This window comes from Hyla sarda, chromosome 3 (assembly GCF_029499605.1).
Source record: "Hyla sarda isolate aHylSar1 chromosome 3, aHylSar1.hap1, whole genome shotgun sequence".
NCBI classification, from domain to species: Eukaryota; Metazoa; Chordata; class Amphibia; order Anura; family Hylidae; genus Hyla; species Hyla sarda.
The window spans coordinates 214330602-214349665 of NC_079191.1; the positions used below are offsets into that span (position 1 = coordinate 214330602).

The 19064-nt window shown below is 41.5% G+C and overlaps 1 long non-coding RNA gene across 4 annotated transcripts in view; it reads right to left on the reverse strand.

Annotated features, from left to right (window-relative positions):
* LOC130362087 (uncharacterized) overlaps positions 1 to 19064 on the reverse strand; it is a 47312-nt gene that overhangs the window by 11145 nt on the left and 17103 nt on the right. The window contains exons 1-2 of one of the 4 annotated variants that reach the window (XR_008891272.1): positions 6006 to 6046; positions 2183 to 2226 (exon numbers count right to left, since the gene is read on the reverse strand). This is a non-coding gene — a long non-coding RNA (uncharacterized LOC130362087). Of the gene's footprint in view, positions 1 to 2170; positions 2227 to 3937; positions 4031 to 6005; positions 6047 to 19064 lie in introns of those variants that run through there. The other 3 variants (XR_008891273.1, XR_008891271.1, XR_008891270.1) reach the window with 3 other exon arrangements.

Consider the following 19064-nt stretch of genomic DNA (forward strand, 5'->3'; position numbering starts at 1 on the left):
GCCCGCTGGGACCTGTGGCTAATGAAGGACATCACTGATCGTGGTAATGCCCAGCATTAATCCCTTATATGCCGCAATTAAAGTTGATTGCAGCGTCTAAAATGTGAAAAAAAAAAAAACCTTCCCGGCTGTTCAGTGGTGCTGATCGGGACAACCGCGGTGAAACTGCAGTGTCCCGATCAGCTGAGAGGACAGCAGAAGAGCCCTTACCTGCCTCCTCGCTGTCCAATCTGTAATCTAAAGCTCCAGTCAGCCATGGAAGGCTGGAGCAGCAGAGCATAACCCTGATCAATGCTATGTTATAGCATTGAACAGTGTATACAAGCTGAAGATTACATGTAATAGTCCCCTATTTGGACTATAAAATAGTGTAAAAAAAAGTTAATAAAAGTGATTTAAACGCTTTCCTAATAAAAGTTTGAATCACCCCCCTTTTGCCATTTAAAAAACTAAAATGTAAACAAAAATAAAAAATATGTGATATAAACGTAAATGTCCGAACTGTAAAAATATAAAGTTACTTTAACTGCACGGTCAATAGGGTATAGGTAAAAAAAATACCAAAGTCCAGAACTGTATATTTTTAGTCACTTTGTATACCCTAAACATTTTTATCAAAAGCAATAAAAAAGTCCCATGAAAACAAAAATCATACCAATCAAATCACGGAATAAAAAAATGAGCCCTCATATAGCCCCATGTACGGAAAAAAAAAATTTATAGGGGTCAGAAAGATAATTTTTAGACAAAAAGTTATAATTTTTTAAAAGAAGTAAAATAAAGTAAGGTGGCATTGTTCTGCGTAGAAACAGACTCCCTCAAAAGTTACCAAATGGCGTTTTTTTTCTTTCTATTTTGTCCTATAAATTGATTTTGTGATAAAATGATTGATGTCATTGCAAAGTAAACTTGGTGGCACAAAAAAACAAGCCCTCATATGGGTCTTTAAGTGGTAAATTGAAAGCATTATGAAATTTTAGAAGGGGAGGAGGAAAAAAAACTAAAGTGAAAAAAAAAAGGCCTGGTCCTCAAGGGGTTAAAGGGAAATCACCATAGAGCATATATAATAAGGGGTGTGCTAAATAGTTTTTTCCTACGAAAGAATAATGATGAGCATTGAACCGCATGCCAGGCAGAAGTGGATCCAACTTGAAGAGGGATGTAGTGCACCTTCCTTGATATTTCCCCTTGCAGTTGGATCCACGAATTTCTGTGGCAAAAGAACTACATTGTATCTGCAACGTGTGTTATTACCTTATAGGGCCCTTAATTCCTGATGATCCAGGGAATTGTAGTTTTTGCTTTTTATTTTTTTCTTCCTCTCCTTCTAAGAGCCCCAACTGTTTAATTTTTCATCTACAGAGTCATATGAGGCTAGGTGTCCACTTGTTTTTTGGGGTGTTTTTTTTTTCTTTGCTATTTTGCCAGAAAAACTTGCACTGCTTTCTGCAGCACTTTTGCGTTTTTTCTGTTTTCTTATTTTTCCACTTAAGTGAAAACCAATTTTTTGACCTGTGAATAATTTTTTATTGCCTTTAGTGTACCACTCCGTTAGTTGCCCGGGCCAAGGAGTTTAAGGATGTCAGTAGTTATGCATAGCATCGATACTTACCTCCTTTGGCAGTACAGTATACTGTACCAGAGCCAAGACTCGTGACGGGAGTCCCTGCTCCTAGTGGAACTTGGAAATCTAAAGCCACAAAAGACCAAAAAAACTAAATGGAAGTGGTCTCTGACCCACCCACTATAGTGAACTCTTATCAAATCTAGACAGATATAACTTACACTAAGTGAGTGGTCCACAAAAAAGGCAACCACTCACAACGAGTAAAACCGATCAAGGTGTGATTATTCCCTGAGATCCACTGCAATCTGCTTTTTGGAACAGATTTTATTACACAATATTCTAGAAATAAAAAAGAAAGAGAGAGTATAGTGGAAAAATGCTGGCCAATTTTAGGGAATGATCCTTAAATATGATTTGAAATATCAAAAAATGCACACTTAAGGTATACTGTTTGAGCAGTGAGCACCACCTGGCAGATGAGCTGTTGGGATTAGTGAAGCAACTAATCCTAGGGGCAGTTAAGTAACTAGCAGTGCCTGGTTCATCTCTACATGAAGTTGGGATTTGTAGTATTTGTACTAATATAATAAAAAGTTTTTACACCTCAAAGGATACACGGAGTGATGTTGATGTCTGACTGGAGTAGTTCCATGTAAACACTGGAGGACAAAGAGAAAAAGGGAGGATCAGAGGAGCGTTGGAGGACACCACATGATTAGAACCAGTGGGGGGGGGGGGGTAGTGGTTATATTACTCCCCTCGGTGAAGTAAGTGTGAATTTGATAATAGAATCGTTTGATATATGCTAATAGTGAGTTGGATGGTCCGCCCTCCTGTTTTGTTTGTTTGCTTTCTTGTCCTAGTGGAATTTAGTTGTGCCAGCAGCTATACAGCCGTGGGTACAGCTCAGACTGGACAGGAGGTATACATTGTATACCTCCTGGCCAGCAGGGAACATACAGTAAGGCCCCAATCTCTACAGAATTCTGGTTTACTGTATCCCCTTGCTGCACCGACCCAGCAATTAAAGTGTACCTGTCGTCAACAAAAAAATGTCATATAATGTAGATAATACTATTATATATATATTTGTGATATACATTGGTTAAAAAATGTGTATATTTTTGTCCCTGCAGCTATTGCATGTGTGTCTCTATGAGGAGTCCAAACACAGGAAGTGAGGGAGGACGAGCAGGGATCTGTGCACTAAGAAAAAGCAGAACAGTGTGCGCTGAGGCTCTATAACATGCTCCTGGCTCATACATCAGGATGATTGACAAACCAGGAGTCTGCACAGAGCCCTGCTTGTCCTGCCCCCACTTCCTGTTTTTGGACTCCTCATAGAGATACACATGCAATAGCTGCAGGGACAGCATTTTTTCACCCAAAAATATAAACAATTTTTAACCAATGTATATTAAAAATATACATATATACATATATATATATATATATATATATATATATATATATATATATATAATCTTATCATCTACATTATATAAAAAGTTTTTGTTGATGACAGGTACACTGGTATATAGAATACAGCCATATATCTATATAAATGCCTGTATACTGTATACAGTGAGCAGAAACCTCTACTTGCCTGCTGTGGCCTGGTCATATGTACCCCTTTTTTTTCAATAAAATGATTAACAAGGGCTGGGAGGAGTGTTTTTTGTAGTGTACATCATGTTTTTTTTTTTTTTTTACCTGTTTTTTTTTTTTTTATTACTTTAAAGCAAAAACTGCTAGAGCACACCCTCAATTTTTACTATGGTACTTACTACCACAGGGGTAAGAGTACCAACAGGATCGGAGCATCAAAATGGTACTCCTGGCCCTGAACCCCACAGTTTATTTTTTATTTTTTATAAATGCATTTATTTTTTAATAAAAAAAACCCTGTGTAATTTCCCCCTATTTATATTTTTATCCGGATACCAACAAAGCAGTAGCAGCCTGACCTTATCAGGGTTGGCAAGGACTATTGTTTTTGGCCCTCCCCAGCTTAAATAATGCCAGCCTTATCACCTAGGTACAGGAGCACTATTTTAGATTAAAGTTAAAAATTTTTATATGTCAAAAGTTCCCACTTAACCTTTTTATTGCTGGGCCAGCACAGAGTGCTTAGCCCAGCAGGGGTTTACAGTAAACCAGCAATCTTTACAATTTTCTGCTTTACTGTATGTTCTTCCCAGCTAGGAAGTACACAATGTATACAGCCTGCCCAGCCCTAGCTGTACTCCAGGCACAGCTCAGTCCCGCTAGGAGCAGGGACTCTCATCATTATAGTAACAGGAGTCCAGACTTCGGTACATTATACAGCTGTGCACTATTCCTCTTCTCTGACTGCAGACACTCTCTTACCTTTACTTCTTTTTCTTACTCCTTTACTGCTGCCATGACAACTTCTCCCATTCACAACATGTATTTGCAGAATCTGTTGGACAAACAGCTTAAAGGGTTACTCCGCTGAAAACATCTTATCCCCTATCCAAAGGATAGGGGATAAGATGTTAGATCGCAGGGATCTCAGGGCCAGCAGCGGTCCGGCAGGCTTGCAGTTTCCATATTCGTAACATCACACCACATCCCCTCCATTCATGTCTATAGAAGGGACGTGATGGCTAGTAGATAGCCGTCACGTCTCCTCCCATAGACGTGAATGGAAGGGGCATGGTGGCTGGCAACGCCAGACATTGGGCACGGAGCAGAGTTCACTCCATGCACCGAATGACAGGGATGCCGGGAACCCCGCAATCTAATATCTTATCCCCCATTCTTTGGATAGGGGATAAGACGTTATTAGCGGAGTACCCCTTTAAGCTATGCACTTTTCCAACATCATCTTCACCATTTTTCTACGCAAAGTGCTCCAAAGGGTAATAATATCCCTCTTTGTAGGTAGGTGCCCTTTTTAGGTATATGCCCTCTAGTAGGTATATAGGTACTCCCCAAGAGGTATTTGCCCCAGTATGTGGATATGTGCCCATTGTAGGTATATGCCCCTTACTAAGTAGATATCGTAGGTGCCCCAGTAGGTGCAAGCCTTCAGTAAGGCGATAGCAGACCCCCCCAGTAGGTATTTACCCCCCCCAACAGTTACTGTACATAGGTGCCTCCCTGAGAGGTTGGTTGCCCAATTGTAGACAGGTGGCCCCCAATAGGTAGACAGGTGCATCCCTGTAGATATTTGTCCCTATTAGGTATATGCCCCCCAGTATGTAGTTGTTCCTCTGTAGGTAACCAGGTCCTCCCATAGGTATAGGTGCTCTTAAATGGGTAGCTGGTGCCCCAGTAGGGGTTTGCACCTGTTAGGTAGATAGGTACCTCACCCAGTAGATAGTTTCCCCTCCCTGTAGGTAGCCCAGTGCCCAGGGGCGTTGCTAGGGTCCTAAAACATCCTGGGCATGGGCCCTCTGTGTTTTATTTTGCCCTTCAGACCCTCAGTCAGGCCAATACTAGCAGCAGTAACATAAACACAAAATCATATCTGTATTATGCTAATGGTAGCACAGCCCTATACTATATAATCTTATCCATTATTATTCAGGGGGAAAAAATGCCACAAAAAAAAAGTATGCGCAAAGGAGGTCTTAAGGTGGATTCACATGTGCTGTAATTTAATGTCAGAAAAATCCACACAAAATATGCAGGTCGTACATGACGTGTTGGATGTATATTTGCTGCAAAATTCACATCTTGCATTGCAAAGGGGAATACTGTATGTACAGCAGGTGCACAGCAAATACACATCCAGCAATGCATGTATGACCTGCAGATTTTGTGTATCTGTCTGTGCAATAAAATGAAAGCACATGTGAATCTCCCGTGAGGTTTCCATTTTTACCTTTTACTATGGCCCAATTTATTTCATTCTTCATTATGGACCAGCAAAGTCTGATTGTGACATTTGGTCTGTTTTCTGCCATATTTTACTAAAAATAGCCACCGATGGACCTCATGATACGCCGCTGAGCGTGAAACGGCTGCTGTCGCCCCCCTGGCGAAATGCTCCTTGCCTCTTCACTCCCTATACCCGTTCTGTTTTTTTATGTTCCGTGTGACACGAAATTAAGTGACTACCAGCAATTCCTGGATGGTGGTTACTATATTAGCACTTGCTAACAATATTACATTTGAATCATATATGTTTTGTCCCACTTTTGTATGTGTTTTGCATGTTTGGCGTTGTTATTTGTCCTACACACACATTGTATATACAGCACACTGTATATACATAGACACACACTGTATATAGCTACACACACTGTATATATCTACATACACAATATATCTACACACACACACTGTATATAACTACACATACACTGTATATACCTACACACATACACAGTATATTTCTACACACATATTGTATATGTCTACACATATTGTATAGGTCTAAACACAGACTGTATATATGTGCACACACTGGGGGAGATTTATCAAAACCTGTCCAGAGGAAAAGTTGCCCAGTTGCCCATAGCAACCAATCAGATCGCTTCTTTCATTTTGCAGAGGCCTTGTTAAAAATGAAAGCAGAGAGCTGATTGGTTGCTATGGGCAACTGGGCAACTTTTCCTCTGGACAGGTTTTGATAAATCTCCCCCACTATGTATATACACACAGTATAAATACACATTGGGCACAGCTATATACCCTGGACAAGTTACTCATGTCCCCCCTATACTTGCTTATTTCCTGTAGTGGGGGAGGAGGGGCACAGAGATTGCGCAGGATATGGACATCTAAGTAACTAAGGTCTCCCAAGAAGACTCCTGTACTAGCCCTGCAGATATTTAGGATAATAAACAGCCTGGGGGATTAGGGGAGAGACAGTGGCAGCTCAGTCTCTAAATGCTCAGCAATGACTGGAGCAGCACTGTGTATAACTCTCTTCCTGCTCTAAGCAGGAGATTCATGGCACTAAACATTCTATTCAGGGGCACAGGCCCTGAATGTTTAAGCCTAGTGACGCCCCTGCCAGTGCCATTTCATAGGTAGATAGGTGCCTCTCAGTAGGTAGGTTTGTGCCCCCTGTATATATGCCTCCCAGTAGCTAAATAGGTTCCTACTAGTGTTGCTCGCGAATATTTGCAATGCAAATTTTATTCGCGAATATAGCATATTTGCGAATTGGCGAATATTCGCGAATATAGCACTATAAATTCGTAATTACGAATATTCGTTTTTTTAAATTTTTTTTCACAGTACACATTACAGGGATCATCCCTCTCTGCTTCCAGCTTGTGTGGTGTAAAGAAGGCTCTAATACTACTGTGTGAGACTGGCGTGCGAATTTTCGCATATGCGAAAATTAGCATATGCATATTTTTGCATATGCAAAAATTAGCATATGCTAATTTTCGCATATGCGAATTTTCGCTTATGCTAATTTCGGTTTATGCTAATTTTCGCATACTCGAATTTTCGCATATGCGAAGATAAAATGCGAATATTACGAATATGCGAATTTAGCGAATATATGACGAATATTCATCCATATATTCGCGAAATATCGCGAATTTGAATATGGCCTATGCCGTTCAACACTATCAATGGTGACGGCTCAGTGCCGCCTGGTCCTACCGTCGCCGCCGGCTTCCAGTCTGAATCTCCGCTCGCTGAATTCCGTTCACGCACTGTAGTGTGAACATACCCTAATGGGTCGTTATAAGGATATTTTTGAGATTTTGGAAGCTGGGATACTCACTACACCCATGCATATCTATATAATAAAGTATGGGAGGAACCTAAAAAAAAATTTAAATCACATGGAGTTTTGACTTTACTTCATTATGGTCGAATAAAGCACTTAAAGAATTCCTTAAAATTAAAGATTCACTCTTTTTGAATGAAAAGGGGCTTATTTATGTAAATCAATTAATAGCTTTAGGTCAAATAAAGTTGTTTGAAGAGATAGCCCATAAGTATGGGGTGGCAGACAATCAGAAACATTGTTTTTTACAAATAAGTAACGCAGATCATAAACCAATAAAAGAAAAGATTGGAGATTTCAGGGATTCTATATATAAGAAAAGTTTAATTAGACTATTTCCTTATGCAAAGTTGCTGTCTGGGCATGCTGGCAGTTGCGGTTCTGCAGCGGTTGGGGGTTCACAGCTCGAAGACCACTGATATAGAGGGTGCAAATGTATCTGAGCCCTGGAACTCAAATAATGTGAAATATGAGATTATCAAAATGGAGCCCCTGCACTAATTACTTGGGTTCTGGGGTCTGTAAGGTCCATAGTAAAAACATCAGGTTCTGTTTATAGCAGACACTAAATCATGGCAGCTCCAAGAAACAAGCAGTCATTCTGACATGTCATATGTGATGTCATAAACAGCTGGAGGCCTGACATTCCACTGACAGCTGCCCGAGCCTTCAGTCTGTAGATTGTTCCAGTGAGTTTAGTGACATTAGTGAGATTAGCGTCTTCTTCTTCTACTTGTCTGAAATGGAGCTAAAAGGTTTGGGGTTCGTCCCCTCCTGTTGGCGTTTTGGTGTGCGGCCTGGCTTGCCACCAGCTACATCATGACGGTCATCCTCGGCCATGAAACCTCACCACTGATGAGCATCAGGTAAGATAAACAAGCACATGATTCTTATTACATGGGTTGGGAGTGAGGAAATATCCATAATAACATTGGTTTCTTTTTCTTCACAGTGAAGTGGGAAATTTCTTTCCCGAAAGCATATTATTCAGAATTGGATTCATAGGGACGTTCATTGGCACTTTGGTACTAACCTTTCTTAATTATAAGTATATGGTTATGTATACTGAAGAGTTCAGGGGTCATCAGGCCCTGATCCAGAGGATCCTGCTGGCCATTGTGTGGGCCTCCTGTTTTGGCACAGCTGTCATGCATGTATTTTCCCCCAAAGAATATCCCAGGATACACTTTGTCAGCACGATAATTTCAATTACATGTGAAGCCTTATACTACCTTGGGCAGTCCATCCAGATGTATAAATTACCAGGAGCAAACAAAGTCATCCACCATAGTAGATGCACCTGCTGTGGCCTGACTTTTGTCTGCACAATTTTCTATTTTGGATATGAAAATTAAAGGAATTATTCTATAATGATGAAGACTGGGACGAGATCCGTGAAATCCCCATCATAATCATAGAGTGGGTGATGCTTCTACTGATCCTGATAAACATCGTGACCTATTATTCCAACATGCGGAGGTTATTGTTGACCGTCTCCATAAACAGCTGCACACTTTCTCTTAGAGTGAAAATTGATGACTTTGGGGTGTAGAACACCATGTGGGCCATCAAGTGGACTTCTGGGAGAAATACTGCACAGGACACGAAAAACAAACTAAAGAAGAATAACTGGGGGACTACATATGGTGCCAGTAATCATGGCACAATAATATGAGCTGGTGATATTACCTATACAAAAAGATTAAAAAAATATATAAAAATAAAATATTGGTGTGTGAAGTGTAATACCTAGTTAGAAAAACAGAATCAAATTCATCATTATGACCACCCTCTGCATTACCCTGTTTATTATTTTTCAAGCAAGCACTTTGTTCTAATTCGTCCACTCTCTGGCGTGCTCCTTGTATAAGGGGTTTGGGATACCCTTTTTGTTTACAACGATCCTCCAGGTTATCTAGTTGTTGCTGGCATTTTTGTGTGGAAGAACAATTCCTTTGGATTCTTTTCATTTGACCGAATGGAATGTTCTTCTTCCATTATTTCAGATGGCAACTGTTAAAGTCGACCTATATGTTTGCATCCACCTCCATTAAATTAGGTGGCAGTATGCAAACAGCCATCCTGAATATAGATATTTAAATCCAGGAACTAAAATTTTTTGGGGGACTGATGCAGCGCTACCTTTGGCAATCTCTGGCTCTGCCATAGCGCTTTTTTTGAGGGGGCGTGTCGGCTGCCCCTTCGTCTGGTGGTCAACATGCGCTATCTGGCCAGCGAGCCAGGGCCCCGTACAGGAGATCACAGGGCCCCCCAGCGGTCGGACCCCCCGCGATCTGAAACATATCCCCTATCCTTGGGATAGGGGATGTTTTTCAACACTGGACTACTCCTTTAATGGCCTCCAAAATGAAGTTCCTCTGATGAATGGGCATCAAGGTATCTTCCACTAAAAAAGATCACACAGCTTCCACTCCTCTGTCATGTGGTATGTTACTATATAATGAAGCAACATCTAGTGTTGCCCACATATAGTCCTCTTCCCATATGATATCTTTCAATAGGGTTAATAAATGCCCTTTTATCTCTGAGGTATGCTGGTGAAGACACCACACATTTCTGTAACTGATGGTCTATATATTCAGATAAACATCTGGCAATTATCGGACGACCAGGTGTTTTTTTTTTCAGTCTTTATGTACCTTAGGTAGAAAATAAAAATAATGTACATTTGGGTTGGGGTTAAATATATATCATGTTTTTCCCTCTTAAAGGGGTACTACGCACCAAGACATCTTATCCCCTCTCCAAAGGACCCCCGTGATCTCGGTTGCAGCACCCTGCTGTCATCACTGCACAGAGCAAACCTGCTCTGTGCGTAATGACGGGTGATACAGGGGCCAGAACATCGGCATAGCCATTGACTGTCCTGGCATGCTGGGAGTTTTGCTACAGCTGGAGACACCCTATTTGGGATGCACTGCCGTAGGGTAATTTGGTGGTGGATGCAAATCCCTAATTTAGGCCTCAAATGCACATGGTGCTCTTTCACTTTGGAGCCCTCTCACATTTCAAGGCAACAGTTTTGGGTTACAATTTTTTTTTCTCTTCTTTTACCCCTTAGGAAAAGGTAAATTTGGGGTCTTCACCAGCATGTTAGTGTAAAGAGAGTGTACCATATACATTTGAGGCCTATATTGTGGATTTGCACAGGGGTGGCTGGTAGTTACAGCAGTTCTGTCATAAACATAAAAAACACCCATATGTGACCCCCATTTTGAAAACTACACCCCTCACGTAAAGTAATAAGGGGTAAAGTGAGCCTTAACATCCCACAGGTGTTTGACAAATTTTAGTTAAAGTTGGAGGTGAAAATAAAAAAATGTATATTTTTTTCCGTAAAATGCTGTTGTTACCCCAATTTTATAATTTTCACAAGGGGTAATAGGAGAAAAAGCCCCGCAAAATTTGTAACCCCATTTCTTCTGAGCCAGAAAATACCCCACATGTGGATGTAAAGTGCTATTCAGGTGAACTACAGGGCTCAGAAGAGAAGGAGCACCATTGGGCTTTTGGAGAGAGAATCTGGCTGAAATTGAAGGCCATGTGCGTTTAGGCCTCCATGGTGCCAGAACAGTGAACCCCCCCCCCACCCCACATGTGACCCCATTTTGGAAACTACACCCCTAATAAGAGGTGCAGTGAGCATTTACATCTCACAGGTGTCTGATAGATTTTTTTGAGCAGTGGTCTGTCAAAATGAAAATTTTTCATTTGCACAGCCCACTGTTCCAAAGATCTGTCAAATGCCAGTGGGGTTTAACCCCTTAAGGAACCAGCCCATTTTCACCTTAAGGACCTAGCCATTTTTTGCACATCTGACCACTGTCACTTTAAGCATTAATAACTCTGGGATGCTTTTACTTTTCATTCTGATTCTGGGAATCTTTTTTCGTGACATATTCTACTTCATGTTAGTGGTAAATTTTTGTTGAGGCTTGCATCATTTCTTGCTGAAAAATTCCATAATTTGATGAAAAAATTGAAAATTTAGCATTTTTCTAACTTTGAAACTCTCTGCTTGTAACAAAAACAGACATTCCAAATAAATTATATATTGATTCACAGATACAATATGTCTACTTTATATTTTCATCATAAAGTTGACAGGTTTTTACTTTTGGAAGGCATCAGAGGGCTTCAAAGTTCAGCAGCAATTTTCCAATTTTTCACAAAATTTTCTAAATTGGGATTTTTCAGGGACCAGTTCAGTTTTGAAGTGGATTTGAAGGGCCTTCGTATTAGAAATACCCCATAAATGACCCCATTATAAAAACTGCACCCCTCAAAGTATCCAAAATGACATTTGGGTAAGTGTGTTAACCCTTTAGGTGTTTCACAGGAATAGCAGCAAAGTGAAGGAGGAAATTCAAAATCTCAATTTTTTACACTCGCATGTTCTTGTAGACCCAGTTTTTGAATTTGTATAAGGGGTAAAAGGAGAAAAAGCCCCCCAAAATTTGTAACCCAATTTATCTAGAGTAAGGAAACACCTCATATGTGTATGTCAAGTGTTCGGCGGGTGCAGTAGAGGGCTCAGAAGGGAAGGAGCAACAATGGAATTTTGGAGAGTGAATTTTTGCTGAAATGGTTTTTGGGGGGCATGTCACATTTAGGAAGCCCCTATGGTGCCAGAACAGCAGAAAATCCCCACATGGCATACCATTTTGGAAACTACACCCCTCAAGGCACGTACCAAGGGGTCCAGTGAGCCTTAACACCCCACAGATCTTTGACGACTTTTCGTTAAATTCGGATATGTAAATTAAAAAAAAAAAAAATGTTTCACTAAAGTGAATTCACTTCCAGGCAGTGGAAGAGAGGTGGTTGTGGATGTGATAAATATAAAGCAAGTACACTATGTTGAGCTAGCGATTGTTTGTCTGTATACAAGAGTGTGAAGCATACAAGTGAGTGAGTATAAAAGTGAGGGGACTTAAAATTAAGGGACTTTACATTCAGGAAGTTTAAATTGAAATATTAGATTTTTTTTTCTTTTCTTTTAATTTTTGCTATCCCCAAATCTAGTATGACCTCCATGTTGGAAAAGGAAGTCCAGTGTGCATCTTGCACAATGTATGCAATCCCTGAACAACAGTTTGTGGGTGGATATTGTTGTGCGAGATGTGTGCGAGTTGCTCATTTGGAAGCCCAGATCCTGGATCTAGAGGAGCAACTGGCAACACTGAGATGCATTGACAACCCGGAGAGGAGTCTCCTGCTCACTGAGCAGGTACTCTTTGGGGTAGAGGTGGGGGAGGATAGTGGGACGGAGGTGCAGGACAGTCAGGCAGTTAGCTGGGTTACAGTTAGAAAACGGGGTAGAGGGAAAAGTGTCAGGGAGGCTAGTCCTGAACTGGCACCCCCCAACAAGTTTGGAGGGAGGGAGGAGAGCAGGGCAGGCCAGACAGGTACTGGTAGTGGGGGACTCAATTATTAGGAGGACAGACAGGGCGATCTGTCACAAAGACCGGGATCGCCGAACAGTGTGTTGTCTTCCTGGCGCTCGAGTTTAGCACATCGCGGATCGGGTTGACAGGTTGCTGGGTGGGGCTGGAGAAGACCCAGCAGTCATGGTACATATTGGCACCAATGACAAAGTAAGAGGTAGATGGAGTGTCCTTAAAAATGATTTCAGGGACTTAGGCTGCAAGCTTAAGGCAAGGACCTCCAAGGTAGTATTTTCTGAAATATTACCTGTACCACGAGCCACACCAGAGAGGCAGCGGGAGATAGGTGTATAAATCTTAGCTTGGGACTCTTATTGAGAGCTTGCTCTTTCTGAGTGTTGCTGTGTAAGAGGGGGCGTGAAAGAGCAGTTTCAAAAACTGTGATTATCTGTTGTGCGGAGTGAATCTGTGGAGTGGGTGCGACTGCCTATAGCCCACATTCATATTTTGGGTAAGTTTTTCTCTTTTGCACATAGTGGGATAACTGTTAGAGTTTAAACACCCTTTTTTTTTTTTTTTTTCTCTGTTCCACCTCTAGGGGGAGGAGGAGTAGATTGGGCACAGGTGTATAAATCTTAGCTTGGGACTCTTATTGAGAGCTTGCTCTTTCTGAGTGTTGCTGTGTAAGAGGGGGCGTGAAAGAGGAGTTTCAAAAACTGGAGTTTGAAAGCAGGAGGTTGAGATCGCTGTGAGTGTTAATTTCTGAACGCACAAGGTCTACAGTTTTAAGTGTAATTTTGACTGTCTGTTTTTTCCTATACATTTGTGAAATCCCAATTACTAGATGGCCTCCATGTTGGAAAATGCAGTCCAATGTACATCCTGTTCAATGTATGCAATCCTTGAACAACAGTTTGAGGGTGCATATTGTTGTGCGAGATGTGTGCTAGTTGTCCGTTTGGAAGCCCAGATCCTGCATCTAGAGGGGCGACTGGCAACAATGAGAAGCATTAACAACATGGAGAGGAGTCTCCTGCTCACTGAGCAGGCACTCTCGGGAGTAGAGGTGGGGGAGGACAGTGGGACGGAGTTGCAGGACAGTCAGGCAGTTAGCTGGGTTACAGTTAGAAAGAGGGGTAGAGGAAAAAGTGTCAGGGAGGCTAGTCCTGAACTGGCACACCCCAACAAGTTTGCCCGCTTGGCAGATGAGGGGGATGCCATTACAGAGCTAGGAGAACTGCAGCAGGATACCACCTCTGACCGCCAGGGGGGTGTCTGCTCCAGTAAGGAGGGAGGGAGGAGTACAGGGCAGGCCAGACAGGTACTAGTGGTGGGGGACTCAATTATTAGGGGGACAGACAGGGCAATCTGTCACAAAGACCGGGATCGCCGAACAGTGTGTTGTCTGCCTGGCGCACGAGTTCGGCACATCGCGGATCGGGTTGACAGGTTGTTGGGCGGGGCTGGAGAGGACCCAGCAGTCATGGTACATATTGGCACCAATGACAAAGTAAGAGGTAGGTGGAGTGTCCTTAAAAATGATTTCAGGGACTTAGGCCGCAAGCTTAAGGCAAGGACCTCCAAGGTAGTCTTTTCTGAAATACTACCAGTACCACGAGCCGCACCAGAGAGGCAGCGGGAGATCAGGGAGGTAAACAAGTGGCTCAGAAGCTGGTGTAGGAAGGAAGGGTTTGGGTTCATGGAGAACTGGGCTGACTTCGCTGTCGGTTACCGGCTCTACCGTAGGGACGGGCTGCACCTCAATGGGGAGGGTGCAGCTTTGCTTGGGGAGAAGATGGCTAGAAGGGTGGAGGAGTGTTTAAACTAGGGACTTGGGGGAGGGAACCTACAGCAAAGAGGGGGAAGATAGTGTAGATAGAGAGGTGGGAATTATAAATGTACCTGGGGGTGGAGCGGAGGGAGGGGTTAGAATAGTTAATAGGAATAAGCTTCATAGGAAAATAAAACTTACACCCTTGAATCCCATTAACCCCAATAACATAAAGGATGGAAATGTAAAGTGTATGTTCACAAATGCCAGAAGCCTAGCAAATAAAATGGGGGAGCTTGAGGCCTTGATACTGGAGGAACATATTGATATAGTTGGGGTCACTGAGACATGGCTGGACTCCTCGCATGACTGGGCTGTCAATCTGCAGGGGTTTACATTGTTTCGCAAGGATAGAATGAACAGAAAAGGTGGTGGAGTCTGTCTGTATGTAAGAAGTGGTATGAAAGTCAGTGTGAACGATGCCATAGTGTGTGATGATTCTGAGGATGTGGAATCATTGTGGGTAGAATTACAAAAGGAGGGAAATACTGAAAAAATAGTATTTGGTGTAATCTACAGACCCCCTAATATCACTGAAGAGATAGAAGTTCAGCTTCATAAACAAATAGAGAGGGCCGCCCGGGCAGGTACAGTGGTAATAATGGGAGATTTTAACTATCCAGATATAGATTGGGGTCCGGGGTTGGCTAAAACTACAAAGGGGCGACAATTCCTAAATTTATTGCAGGATAATTTTATGGGCCAGTTTGTGGAGGACCCAACAAGAAGTGATGCCTTGTTGGATCTGATCATTTCCAACAACGCAGAGCTGGTTGGTAATGTAACTGTGCGGGAAAACCTTGGGAATAGCGACCACAATATAGTTACTTTTGACTTAAAATGTAGAAAACAAAGACAGGCGGGGAAGGCAAAAACATATAACTTTAAAAAGGCAAATTTCCCTGGGCTGAGATCTGCACTACAGGACATAGACTGGGGGGAGGTGTTCTCAAATACTGATACAGAAGGTAAATGGGACATCTTTAAATCAACTCTAAATAACTATACAGCTAAATATATACCAAAGGGGAACAAATATAAACGATTAAAACTAAATCCTACATGGCTGACACATGATGTTAAAAGAGCAATAAACAACAAAAAAATAGCCTTCAAAAATTACAAATCTGATGGGTCAGCTATAACATTTAAACAGTACAAGGAGCTTAATAAAATCTGTAAAAATGTAATAAAAACAGCAAAAATTCAAAATGAGAGACAGGTGGCCAAAGAAAGCAAAACTAATCCTAAATATTTTTTTAGACATATAAATGCAAAAAAACCAAGGACAGAGCATGTAGGACCCCTTAATAATGATAATGGGGAGGTTGTCACAGGCGATCAAGAGAAGGCGGAGCTACTGAATGGGTTCTTTAGTTCTGTATACACTATGGAAGAAGGAGCTGACATTGGCCAGGTCAGTGCTGGTAACACATCATGTAATGTACTGAACTGGCTTAATGTAGAGATGGTACAAGGTAAGTTAAGTGATATAAATGTAAGCAAATCCCCAGGACCGGATGGACTACACCCAAGAGTTCTTAGAGAGGTAAGTTCAGTAATATCTGTACCCCTGTTCATGATATTTAGAGATTCTCTGGTGTCTGGTATTGTGCCAAGGGACTGGCGCAAGGCGAATGTGGTGCCAATCTTCAAAAAGGGCTCTAGGTCTTCCCCAGGAAACTATAGACCGGTAAGTTTAACGTGCATTGTGGGTAAATTGTTTGAAGGACTTATAAGGGATTACATACAGGAATACATAGGGGATAATTGTATTATAAGTGATAGCCAGCATGGGTTTACTAAGGATAGAAGTTGTCAAACCAATCTAATTTGCTTTTATGAAGAGGTGAGTAGAAGCCTTGACAGAGGAATGGCTGTGGATATAGTGTTTCTGGATTTTGCTAAAGCATTTGATACTGTCCCTCATATACGTCTGACAGGTAAGTTAAGGTCTTTGGGTTTGGAAATTTTAGTTTGTAACTGGATTGAACACTGGCTCATGGATCGTACCCAGAGAGTGGTGGTCAATGATTCGTACTCTGATTGGTCCCCAGTTATTAGTGGTGTACCCCAAGGTTCTGTACTGGGCCCGCTGTTGTTTAATTTATTTATTAATGATATAGAGGATGGTATTAACAGCTCTGTTTCTATCTTTGCAGATGACACCAAGCTTTGTAGCACAGTACAGTCTATAGAGGATGTGCATAAGTTACAAGATGACTTGGATAGACTAAGTGTCTGGGCATCCACTTGGCAAATGAGGTTCAATGTGGATAAATGTAAAGTTATGCATCTGGGTACTAATAACCTGCATGCATCGTATGTCTTAGGGGGGATTAAACTGGCAGAGTCACTGGTAGAGAAGGATCTGGGTGTACTTGTAGATCACAGACTACAGAATAGCATGCAATGTCAGGCTGCTGCTTCCAAAGCCGGCAGGATATTGTCATGTATCAAAAGAGGCATGGACTCAAGGGACAGGGACATAATACTCCCCCTTTATAAATCATTGGAAAAGGGACACTGCGGAGTTGGAAAGGGTGCAGAGACGCGCGACTAAACTAATATGGGGAATGGAACATCTTAGCTATGAGGAGCGATTAAAGGAGTTACAATTGTTTAGTCTTGAGAAGAGACGTTTAAGGGGGGATATGATAAACGTATATAAGTATATTAATGGCCCATACAAAAAATATGGAGAAAAACTGTTTCAGGTTAAACCCCCCCAAAGGACGAGGGGGCACTCCCTCCGTCTGGAGAAGAAAAAGTTTAGTCTCAAGGGGCGACACGCCTTCTTTACCATGAGAACTGTGAACTTATGGAACAGTCTACCTCAGGAACTGGTCACAGCAGGAACAATTAACAGCTTTAAAACAGGATTAGATACATTCCTGGAACAAAATAAGATTAATGCTTATGAAGAAATATAAAATCTCATCCCTTCCCCAATATCGCGCCACACCCCTACCCCTTAATTCCCTGGTTGAACTTGATGGACATATGTCTTTTTTCGACCGTACTAACTATGTAACTATGTAACTATGTAACTATGAGATTAGGGAGGTAAACAAGTGGCTCAGAAGCTGGTGTAGGAAGGAGGGGTTTGGGTTCATGAAGAACTGGGCCGACTTCGACTTTAAAGGAAACAGGTTTCTGACTATAGCTAAAGACAATTATCTGTCCCAAATGGTGCAGGGCCCGACCAGAGGGGGCGCCCTACCAGACTTAATATTTACCAACGTACCTGACAGAGTAATTAATGTGCAAGTAGATGGACACCTAGGAAATAGTGATCATAATTTAATACATTATAACTTATTCTTCAATAAGGGAATCTCTCGAGGGGCCACAAAAAACAATGAACTTTCGGAAGGCAAAGTTTGATCAACTCAGAGAAGCCCATAACAATATAAAATGGGATAATGTCCTCAAAAAGAACAATACTGACACTAAATGGGAGACTTTTAAAAATATCTTAAATTTTCACTGTAAGATGTATATACGCAAAAATAGAGACAGAAAGACTCATTGCTAGTATAGTATATAGTATAACTAACCCTAAAATGTTCTTTAATTATATAAATAGCAAAAAGGTCAAAAATGAAATGTTGGCCCTTTAAAAAAGGATGAGGAAGAAATTATAAACGGGGATCAGGAAAAAGCAAGTATACTAAACAAATTCTTCTCCACTGTATTCACCGAGGAAAATTAAATGCCAGGTGAAATACAGTGTGATAAGGTAAACTCCCCAGTACAGGTCACCTGTCTAATCCAGGAAGACGTACAGTGCCACCTACAAAAAATCAAAATAGACAAATCACCAGGTCCAGATGGCATTCACTCCCATGTTCTAAAGGAATTAAGTAATGTAATAGACAGACCCCTATTTTTAATATTCAGGGACTCTATAGTGACAGGGACTGTTACCCAGGACTGGAGCATGGCAAATGTGGTGCCAATATTTAAGAAGGGGTCAAAAGGTGACCCCGGGAATTATAGACCTATTAGTTTAAGCTCAGTTGTATGTAAATTGTTTGAGGGTTTCCTAAGAGATGCTATTTTGGAATATCTTGATAAAAATAAATGTATGACCCTGTATCAGCATGGCTTTATGAGGGATTGATACTGTCAAACTAACCTGATCAGCTTTTATGAGGAGGTGAGCACAAGACTGGACCAGGGGCAATCGCTGGATGTCGTATATCTGGATTTTTCCAAAGCATTTGATACGGTTCCACATAAAAGGTTGGTGCATAAAATGAGAAGGTTTGGCCTCGGGGAGAATGTGTGCAAGTGGGTAAGTAACTGGCTCAATGATAGGAAACAGAGGATGGTTATTAATGGTACTTATTCTGATTGGATGACTGTTACTAGTGGGGTACCACAGGGGTCCGTCTTGGGTCCTGTCCTATTTAATATATTCATTAATGACCTTGCAGAGGAGTTGAATAGTAAAGTAGCAATCTTTGAAGATGACACTAAACTCTGTAAAGCGGTAAACCCTATAGAGGACAGTGCACTGTTACAAAT